This window comes from Penaeus monodon, chromosome 9 (assembly GCF_015228065.2).
Source record: "Penaeus monodon isolate SGIC_2016 chromosome 9, NSTDA_Pmon_1, whole genome shotgun sequence".
Taxonomy (NCBI): domain Eukaryota; kingdom Metazoa; phylum Arthropoda; class Malacostraca; order Decapoda; family Penaeidae; genus Penaeus; species Penaeus monodon.
In genome coordinates this window covers 31,043,485-31,044,053 of record NC_051394.1, presented here as the reverse complement: position 1 = coordinate 31,044,053, position 569 = coordinate 31,043,485, and positions in this window count along the sequence as shown.

Genomic DNA, 569 nt, shown 5'->3' with positions numbered 1-569 from the left:
ATAGATATATATATATATAACATATATTATATATATATATATATTATATTATATATATATTATATATATATCTATATTACATATATAGAGACAGATAGATAGATAGATAATAAATAGATATATATTTAGATATACATATATATATATACATATACATATATGAGTGGTGTGTGCGTGTGTCTGTGTGTGTGTGTTTTGCGTGCGTATTATTGCGTGTGTGTTTTGCGTGCGTGTGTGTATGTGTTGCGTGTGTATGTGTTGCGTGTGTGTTTGCGTGCGTGTGTGTGTATGTTTATATATATATATTATAATATATATATATATATATATATATATATATATATATATATATATATAATATATATACATATATATAGAGATGATAGATAGGATAGAGATAGATATTATATATATATATATATATATATATAATAAATATATATATAGACATATATAATATTTATATATATAACTATACATATATGAGTGTGTGTGTGCGTGTGTGTGTGGTGTGTGTTGGTGGTGGTTCCGTGGTATTATTTTTGGTTTTTTTTTCCGTGGGGGGTTGG